Below are 10,205 nucleotides of genomic sequence, written 5' to 3' on the forward strand. Positions count from 1 at the left end.
ACTCACTTCCATTTCTTGTGCTATTACCATGCTCATTTAGCTTGCCAGTCAACTTGAGATCTGACAACAAGAAATTGTTCTTACATTTGAAAATGTGTAAACAACGATGATAATTCTACGTTGAGTGAGGCTCTTTCCAGTTGAGTACCTTACGTGCATCAGTTGTTGTGGACAATAGAGGGTGATCGGCCAGGATCCATCATCATCATCATCACCAACACCATCATGCCATAAATGCCCGCTAGAAAACGAAGACACATGTGCTGCGCACATGAGTTTCTTATGCGATCAATGGGAGGTAGTCAATACTGAAAAAAAACTAAAGTTGAGCGGCGCCAAAGTAGTGTGTTTGGAAAGGACCAGAGGAAAAGGCGAATCGGCAGGGATGCGCGCAAGATAAACTTTAAAGAACGATGCAACGTCTTTGAGGCTCCTTTGAATACTCTTGAAGATTGATGCAAAGGCATAAGCTTCAGGAAACTTTCACCGTGAAGCAGAACCTTAAAAATGAAGATATTACAGCGGGTAGAATTGGATAAGAAGGAGCCCTCAAGAAACTCAATTATTGATTACTTCAAGACATATAAACAAGGAGTGTAGCAATGACTTAACTTAGTAGGGGGTCATAGCAAGGCAATGACCAGACACTCAAGATCTATACCGACACACAGACACTTCAATGCCAGCTGGCTTGGTATGACCAAATAAACTATATATTGTGGTTGACAGGGTAAATGCACGTGGGTACCAGTTATATACAAGGTCTGCGTCTAGTTCACGTTGGAAAATTATGCGCGTGCTTCGGAAGGCCACGAAAACATTTTGAAAAACTGTTTTAATTTTGGGTGAAATTTGAGACAAGATATACGAATAATGACGACTAAAACTTGAGTGTATGTTTAACACTAGGTTGGCTTAAATTTAACTAGTATTCTCTATGTTTGCGTGTGCGGGCGGCTCTTTTAGCTTCTTCTTCAGTGTTCAAAACTGCAATGGGTCTGGTTGCAAACTCTTTTCGCATCCGCTATGATGAACTATTTGCCCGTCAAAATATGTTTAAATTCGGACAAAACTTGTACATGTAATTTGATAACATAGTCCAAGGTAAATACGGCTAATAAAGCCTGACTTGCTGCTGTGAGAGCTGCGGGTGAATACTGACTTGTAGTAGACATGCGCCCAGTTGTGCAAGGAACAAAAATACAAGGTACTTCCGCGAAATTTTGAACCTTATGATACTCACTTTTTGCGGGATTGTACTGTCATGTAAATATTATTTCGCGCTAGGAAATAAGGATTAGACGATTTTTGATAATTAGAATAGTTTTGACAGAAAGAAAAGAAAAGCGTTTCGGCAATGGCTTAGTTTTTTCACTCCGACAAAGGACTAGAGTAACGTCCAAAGAAACGTCACTATAGTTACTAACCTTTTTGCACAGATGGGGTGTTAAGTTCACTGCTGGCCAATATGTAAATTTATTCTTGACTAAGTCTAGATCTAACTTAACTTGCAGCAAGAGTGAAATATTTTACTTCCGTGCATTCTCTTGCTCGCAGTAATAGACTTGATTTTGTGTTCACACATTGATCGTATTTTATGAAATCCAACCTCGACACCGATCGAGGAGCTATCGTTTCGTTTCAAGCGAATTTTGCGGGAAATTAACGCACAACTTATTCCATTTCAACGGTATAAACTAAGAAAAAAACTTCTCATTTTTGCGCTAGAATCTGTATTTGTTAGCGAAATTAACCGATACCAACAAACTCGGTTCCATTCTAACCAAAACAATTTCTTTGAAATTGGACAAAAACCGAGCTTTAATGGCTTGAACCGCCCAGAGCAATAAACAAAGATATCCAGTAAGCAGCTAAATGTTTAATGCAATTTGCTTGAATTGAAATTAAAGATTCTTTATTTCTACGGAAGAAATTAAATGAAGTGTGGAAATTACATATTTTGAGCAAACAGGCACCCTTTAGACTAATGAACGGTTTCTCAGTTGGAATATATCTGAACAGGAACCCTTTTTGTTAAAAACTCGGATAACAATTTCGTGTGTTGGTGTTTTATAGTGATTTTATTTATTCATTTTAAAACTAGAAACACAAGTTTACTTTTTAATTAAGATCTTTCTAGAATTAAAGCAATCAACTACCTGAGTCGCACAGTCAAACCAATAAATATGGTCAGTGAGACGTCTAAAAACTGTTGGTGATTATATTCAACAGGAGTAGAGACGAGTCCTTTCAGCTCGAGGTTCTTAGAGATACCCCATGGAGTTAACTTATGAATATGGAAAGAGTTATATCGGTCTTTTCAACGGTGCTTAGATACCAGTTTGTGGGGCTTTAAGTAGCAGTTTAAGCCGAGACTAAAGTTGTATGTACGTGTTGAAGTTGTAGAGCTAGATTAATGTTATCTTGTCTTGCTCTGCGAGTGGTTAAATAGGACACAGTGTGGGATCCGAGGAATGTCGATTAGTCGATCAGACTGGCTTCAATTTGCATTACGTGTCGTAATCTTCTGGTTCACTGTATATGCTTTGAAAGCCATTCAAATTTAAAGCGATGGAAGACAAAAGTAAAATCGCTAAGGAAAGTACGATGAAGCGTAGGAAAGACGATGGCGATGTCTCCGTACATAGAATGCCACTTCAGCACAAGACGACACCACTGACATTCAAGGCTATAATCTCCGTAGCAATTCTATCCTCTCCAATCAAGAAAGCAACCCTTGCACAAATTTACCAGTTTATTCAGCATGCGTTCAACGAGTTTACAAAATCGCGGGCCGGCTGGAAGAACACAGTCCGTCATAATTTATCCATTCATGAATGCTTTGTCAAAGGAGGGCTAGCTCCGCCTGGCAAATCATGTTACTGGCAGATTCACGAAAACTATGCTGAGAGTTTCAGCCAGGGTGATTTTAGTCGGCGACAAGTTAAAATCATAAGTAAGGGAAAAAGAGTTGAAAGACGTCTCTCGCTAACGACTGGTGAAAAAACTCGAGCAGGAATCTTTCGTGGAGAGTGCCACGACATTCCATCACAAAACGCGTCAAGACGTCCAACGCAAATCGACAGCGACGGTCATTTGGCGTATTCCGCATGGAGAGCATCTGAAGAAGAGAGGAAGATGTTTATTGCTGAAGTGAGCCCTTTCTGCGAGAGATATTACTGCGATGGGAAGCAGCTTTGTGTAAGTTTACCGCACGTTGTTGGATACGATCAGTATGCACTTCCGGGTCGACTAGTTCACTGCGCGTGCAACCACTGTCAAAAATGAACGGCTATTTTCATTGCAAAACTGTTACAAATGAGATGAAGGATTTAAAAATGACCTATCTAGAGACGTAGAGAAAGAGAAAGAGACAGAGATTGACTGATTGATTTTTATTTAAGTACGGTAATTCCGTAAGTTTCACAACTTCTTTACGTGAAAGCCGTATGTAAACAGAAACCAACTGCTGCTCATGCTACTAACTTCATCAATAATAGTGTTATAAGAAATACAAATTAAAAACTTAAAATTCTTATAATAACTTTAAGAAATTAATACAGAGACAATAATATATATACATATATATATATATAGAGAGAGAGAGAGAGAGAGAGAGAGAGAGAGAGAGAGCTAGATCGAGAGAGAGAGAGAGACTCTCCTGAACTCATCACTTGCGATCATCATTGCAGAAGTACTTTCAAAGAGAAAACTATGTGATAAAGAAATTAAACACGTGTTAATTTCTATCAGCGTTGCTTCAGTTCTTATAGAGTCGTTTAAAAAAATCATTCTATGTATAAAGCCGGTTTGATATAGTTTTCTTTTATCCCTCCTATTTCAAAAAAAAAAAAAAAAAAAAAAAAAAAAAAGATTGTCTGATCCAAAGGCGATGGGCAATTATAGGCGAAAAGCGATAAGATAAGAGATGAGGTCCGGCCTTTCCAAGATCCAAGAATATAGCTAGCTGGACACATGATGACTTATTGTGTTCCTTATCATCATTATTTTCTTTAAGAACACGGGGGTTAGTGTCGAGATATCTATTGTTGAATTTCGTTGGAGTAACAGTGGAAACAGTGGAAACACTACGATTATTGGTGTTTAGATGTGCTCGCCCACGATTCCCATTTACTTAATGACATATCGCTTATTGCTAATATCTCTAATATCCTCCGGCAACCCGATTTTGAAATACGTATATATATATATAAATAAATAAAGTAAGTTTGTTTTATAAAAAGAGTATAGTCAACAGTTTGCTTGAATACAAAGAGGTTTAGATATTCTGCGTATTTTGCTTTGGAATATACTATATCTTTTTTCCTTATACAAAAATAGCTCGCTACGTTGTCCACTAAGCCAACGTTTATAAATATTCAGATCATTGTGGAACTCTATGCGAGACCAATTGCCATGTGTTTGTAACATAGTGATTATCTCCTCAACTGCCTCGTGCGAATATTATAATTGTTTTATCAATTATAACAAAAAATTGTTTGTTTGATCGCACGGAAGACTGAAAATGAACACGAGAATTTACGGAAATATAATGAAGGAAAAAGAAAGCATACAAGTCCTTATTTTTTGGCTATTTTGTGAATTCCATTTTTAATTAGTGCAAACGAGTTGGAAAATTAAAGAGAAATAAGAAAGTAAACAAAAAAAAGTTGATTGAACCGCCAAAGATTATATGATACGATAGTCGATATGTTGCTAATCGAGTTGTTAGATAAGTTCAAACCATGCAATTTGTTGCGTGTAATACTGTAGATGTTGTAGAAGCCACGATATTTGTTTTACGTAATGTTATGAAGGGCGCTTTCATTTATTAGCACATGGGGTGTTTGTGTCTGTGTGTGTGTGTGTGGGGGGGGGGGGGGGGGGGGGAGGTGTCGGCAAAATTGTAGCGGGGGCTACGTTATTTTGAGGGAGTGGTTAGGGGGCTATCATATGTTAAAGGGGTGGGGGAACTATTGCAGGGTGATGAAAGGGGTTTATGCAATTGTTGCCTCTAGCATGGAGGGGGATGGGTCTTGTTTGTATTCCGTGTGATTTTGCCGACCCCGTTTCCCCCAACCCATGCATACGCTAATAAATGAAAGCCTCCTAAATTGAATCGCTTTTATGTTACCACGAGAACACGAGGCTAGTCTTTCCAGAACAATAGTTATTCAAGATTGGTGTATACTGATCAAAATATCCGAATTTAACTGAAATTCTTTTCCAACTATTGATGGTTTTCAACCATTCCCAAGAGAATTAAATAACAAAACACGGCGGCCATGTTGGAGGATATAACAAACGAATTCACTGACAATTCTTTTGTTAAGTTCCTACAACATGTAAGGCCGCCGTGAAATCCATCAATAGAGGCTTGATGCTCGCAAATGGTTATATAAATGAGCATATTAATCATTTCTGCATTTTTGTGAGGAAAAAGATCTAAAGATGATCGAAGTCTGAACTGTAACGAAAACGATATGCTGAACTATCGATGTACAGCGCGGATCTGATTGAGCTTATGTAACGTAAACCGATCAAAGGCAACCACACAGGGAAGCGATCACAAATCACAGGAAACCCATAAACAGCAAGGTTACTTTTCCAAAAAATTCACATCTTCGTCATCATTACGAAACTTCGCAGTTTTACTATTATCGATGTGATAAATTTAAAAGTAAACCCCTTTTTCCGATAAATCTAATATCTCATATCACGCTTTCTCTTGACACGAAAAAACTAGCTGAACATACGCAGTATGTATCGTTCCAGGACGTGCAGCAGCAGTAAGGGGGACTCGCGATTGATGCCGTATATTTGCGGGTTTTACCCGGGAAATTACGAACGCGGGTACAGCAGATTTACGGAAATTCCGCGGTGTGTCCCTTACTGCTGCTGTGTTGGGTACTGCAAACGAAGTATAAAATACGTCATATATAATGGATACCATCAAAAGTATCAAGAACAAGACTGTGCGCAAACTTAGAACCCAGGTTCTGGACAGGTTAGACGCAGACTTTGCCTTTACGACATTTATGGAAGGTAATACGGATGAGACTATGACACAGGAAAGAGCAGAACAGATAATCGACCTAATGCCCGAGGGTAATTACCGTTTGGAGTTGACCTTTATAAAGTATCTGGACGGGGAATGGATTATTGAAAGGGGCCGCAATCCCATTAGAGCGTCTGGTAAAAAGAACCTGTTCGTCTTAAGTAAGGCTACCAACCCGGGAGCATTAGAAGGAATTGACATGTTATTCTATGAGGTTGCTTACCCTGTTACAGTGGTAATTTACGGGGCGTATGAAATGCCCACGCCAGATGTAAAGAAGTTACAACCAATGCGACATCCTGGTAATTGTGTTGGTAAGTTAGTCCGGGAATTCTTTGAAGATGCTTCCCGTGGTGGTAAGTTAACCTTAAAGCGCCGAGAAGCCATTCGAAAGTGGGAGCATTCTACCCGCAAGACTGGAGGAACCATAGCCAATATTAAGAAGTTGGAAGTGGCATTAGAGCGGCGTATACACGTCAAAGATATCACAGACGGGTTTATTTACTCTGGGACTCACAAATATGGAGGTAGAGGAGCTCCTATTGTTATCTACCAACATAATGGGCACGCTTGGCGGGAACTAAGGTTTCCTAAGAAGGTTAAGACCTCAGTCTACAAAGTATCTCCGTTAGCAGACTTGGTTCATGAGAATTCCATCTGGTTAATGGACGCAGAAGGTAGGCAATTTATGACACAAGACGGTACTTTGTATAGACCCGAAATGGAACAGCTGAAGATAGACAGCGTTTGTGAAGACCTGGGTGAAGATTTTCCAGAAGTATTAAGTTCTCGTTCCCTGGACTTCTTAGCCGCAAAGAAGCGTAATGGCTGGAAGCCGACTCCTAGCGACCTTCCAATTCCAAAAGCCTGCATAGAACATGGTCACGGAGGTCTTTGGAATATGGAATACGACGAGGACGAGTATGTCTCGCTGGATATGAAACATTGTTACCCTGCGTCTTTCAAAGGCCTAGGAGATTGTAAAGAGTATTATGACCGTTACGGACATCCGGGCAGCCAATTCTTTAGGGTAGCTTTGGATGGTACGTACGATGCCCCAGCAACAGGATTCGTTAGATTGACCAGCTGGAAGCTAAAGAAGGGATTACATCCCATAATTTACGCGTGGTATGGGAAGCATCTGCAAGAAAAGGAATGGATCCCTGTGCCGCTATTAAAGTTCCTTGAAGAACGGAAACTCCTTACGTACACTGCTCACGAGGCAATATTATGTCGCCGGGAGTTTACCAAATGGTTGCCAGAAGACAATGCTACCGCCCGCATAGTTATTGGTAAGTTCACTCAGGGCGCAAAGGAAGGGGAGAAGCACATGCAACGCCGCTTAATCACAGATAAAGGAGAATTAAGCTTCCTCGTGCAACGAGCTCACGACCAAGGTTCAATGGTGTCAGTAGAGAAGTGGGATCATTTCACAGATTCCCTGCAACAATGGAATGCCTTGTGTTACTATCAAGACCACAGACCGCAGTATTACCATCTGCGTGCTAGCATGTTAGCTTACGCCCACATTAATCTCTTAGCGATGTTGCTGCGGTTTGACAAGGAAGACATTCCAAGAGTAGCTACTGACTCTTTGTACGTCAAACCTGCAGTGCTTGAAAAGGTGCAAGAGTTCTACACCGACGACGAATTAGCAGAAAGCGGGCAATGGAGGGTCAAGGACGAAGAGATAAAGGCCTGGCGAGCAAGAGTAACCTACGACGGTAATCATACTAAAGGAACGGTAACCCCGACTGAGGAACCATTACCAAGTGTCACAGACCCCATTTCTTACCACCGCTTCTCTTATCTTTACGGAACAGGAGGCAGTGGTAAGACTACCAGAGTCCTGCAACTATTCCCTAAAGTAACCGTATTAACTCCTACACATCGTTTAGAACGCGAACTCACCGCTAAGGGCTTTGAAGCACAAACTTACCACAGTTTCTTTCGTTGGAATGGCACTAAATGGGTCCCAGAAGCTATTCATGATATTCCTCCTGTGATCTTATGGGATGAAATCTGTACTGTGCCCTTAGAAATCCTAAAAGAGTTCGTAGACTTCCTAAAAGGTAAGTGCCAGGTAATCTTCGCAGGAGATCCTTGCCAGCCACCCCCAATAGCAGGGGAAATGCCCCACGAATGGTTAAAAGGAATGGTAGATTACGCAGAGGAAATTAACACCGATTACCGTAGCAAGGATCAAGTAAGGAACCTCAAAGCGGAACTAAGGGGCCTTACAGACGCTCAGCAATGTAAAGTACTCCGTAAGAGAGTACGAGCCAAGTCCTATGAGGAATTCATACAGGCCTGGAACCCCAAAGATGTTGTCTTAAGTAGTAAGCGTGCTTCTCAGGCCCGTATTCAAAAAGATCTGTTAAATATTCACCGCGAAAGATTCCCCACTAATCTCGTACCCGTTTGCTATAAGCCCCGAGATACCAGAATGCAGAAAAGAGACGTACGGGTACCTGGCACTGACATTACTTTAGAGAACGCAGTTACCCACGATAAAGCCTGGGTGCAAATGAAAGACGTAGAAAGGATTACTTCCCACCCCGATTGGAGACTTGGTTACTGCATGACGGTACATAGTGCCCAGGGATTAACCGTAAAAGAAACGATGTGGATCATAGACCAGCGTTTGTGTTGGAGTAACTTAATTTACACCGCCGTAAGCCGCGTAGAATACGCCAAGCAATTGAAAAGAGCTTGGGGTCCGCAACTGCGTTACGATAAGACCCCAGAAGACGTAGCCAAAGAGAACATTACGAAGAAACTCCTTCGCTACAAGCGCCACGACGAAGAAAAAAATATGACGTTCGACCTCTGCGTGGACGACGTCTATAAGAAAGGGGCAAGGTGTGCCAAATGTAACATACCTCTACTATGGAGGTTTGACCCGAATGACGATCAGCAGTTCTCCGTGGATCGTATCAACAACAAACGCGGGCATTGCAGAGGTAACGTAAGACTGACATGCCTAGAGTGTAATCGGGCGCGCGGTGCTGCGCTACTCTGAGTCTTTGGGGACTATGAGCAGCTCTTCCTTGACAAATCCACGACTTGGGCCATTTAGGTAATACAACACGGGTTGCCCTTCCTTGGTGACGGACTTTGAAATCTCATACGTTTCCAAAGACCAGTTAGGATCCGTGGCTCTCTTACTGCCACCTTCGAGTTCCCCCGGCTGATAGAGGTATCTGACCACTATGTTGCGGGGTAGCTTTTTTTCCTTCAGTCCGACCGCCCTCGAACTTCTGACGTAGGACTTGTGTTCCACGTGTTTCTTTTTTATGGCATCTCTGGGTTTTATTCCCGTAGCCCTGGCCGCCTCGTTGTTCAAAGCCGCGACGACCTGGGGGAGCCTCTGAGTCCATTCCCTGTTGCGTTTGGAGGGATCTTCCAGCTCTTTCCAATACTGGTACCCAAAGAGACGCTCGGCCAGGGTCTTATTAAATCTTTCGACGATGCTTTGACCCCTGTGGTACTCAGCTTCAGCTCTTCTAATCTTAGTGTCGTGGTCTTTCAGGGTCTTAGTAACCACCCCCATGAACTCTGTCCCCGCATCCACTTGCAGCAGCTTAGGCCATTTCAAAACGCGCTTATAAATCCTACCTAGGGCTTCTGCGACTTCCCCAGAATCCTTGCTGGTTATGGGTTCGGCGTCCTTGTATCTGCTTGCGATATCGACTACGGTCAAAGCGTACCTATAGGTCTTCTTTCTCACCTTGTCGTGCGGTAAGAAGAGCAAATCCGCCTGATGAACTTCATTGGGGGTATTTACGGTAAAGCTGGGCCTGGGAATGTACTTAGGCACGGGAAGATAAACCTGCCAGAGGGTTTGTTTTTTTAACCAGTTCTTAGCCGTTTCTTCTGATACCCTGGCCGCGGTCGCGAGTTTTTTAATAGCCGACGCTCCTTTCCAATAGCCTTCAGGCCCATAGTAAATCCTTTTAAGTTTGTCCTCAGTTCGGCCCATTATATGAATAGAATCGCGCTTCGCTTGATTCAAGCGAAGGATAAAACAAGATTGATCTTACGTCCATTAAAATCCACCGTCTTTCCGTCCACTTTAATGGTGATGTTTATGCTTTCCACCAAATTAGACAAGTCATAGCTCAAAGAAATGGGGGTGTATTCTACC

The sequence above is a fragment of the Actinia tenebrosa genome, unplaced genomic scaffold, assembly GCF_029948245.1.
Source record: "Actinia tenebrosa isolate PJP-AT-01 unplaced genomic scaffold, QUT_ActTen_1.0 PGA_scaffold2__45_contigs__length_23673736, whole genome shotgun sequence".
NCBI lineage: Eukaryota > Metazoa > Cnidaria > Anthozoa > Actiniaria > Actiniidae > Actinia > Actinia tenebrosa.